Source organism: Megalobrama amblycephala, linkage group LG18 (genome assembly GCF_018812025.1).
Source record: "Megalobrama amblycephala isolate DHTTF-2021 linkage group LG18, ASM1881202v1, whole genome shotgun sequence".
Lineage (NCBI taxonomy): Eukaryota > Metazoa > Chordata > Actinopteri > Cypriniformes > Xenocyprididae > Megalobrama > Megalobrama amblycephala.
This window is the reverse complement of record NC_063061.1, coordinates 32,897,893-32,898,372: the sequence shown is the minus strand read 5'-3', so window position 1 is coordinate 32,898,372 and position 480 is coordinate 32,897,893.

The following is a 480-nucleotide window of genomic DNA, read 5'->3' as shown; positions in this document are numbered from 1 at the left end:
ATGACTCCAGTGCAGTAGATGGCAGACTGTTCATTTATAATTAACTGTTGTGTACAGTAGCCTGGGGGAGGTAGTGATGATAAGAGAAATGTAGCTTTCAAAATAATTATCTAAGTGCTTGAAGGACTCCATTGTTAAATGACAAAATAACCTGATACTATTCACGCACTACATGGATGAGTACATAGTGCATAAGTAAGTGCATATAGTGTGTCGTTTGGCACGCTACTATCATAGCCTACTTTTTATGAAAAAATTGCATTTTAGAAAGGATATTACTTATATTTTATGGATATTACTTTTATTGCATTTTGGTTAAAAAAAAAATTCTGGTAGAAATGTGCACACTATAAAGGCAAATATTGCCCACAACCTATTGTGCTTTGGAGGAGGATTCAGTTCAGAACTACAAATACGAGTAAAAAGTGTTAAAAAAAAAAAACTACAAAACATGGCGGATGCGCGCAACCGACGGTGAGA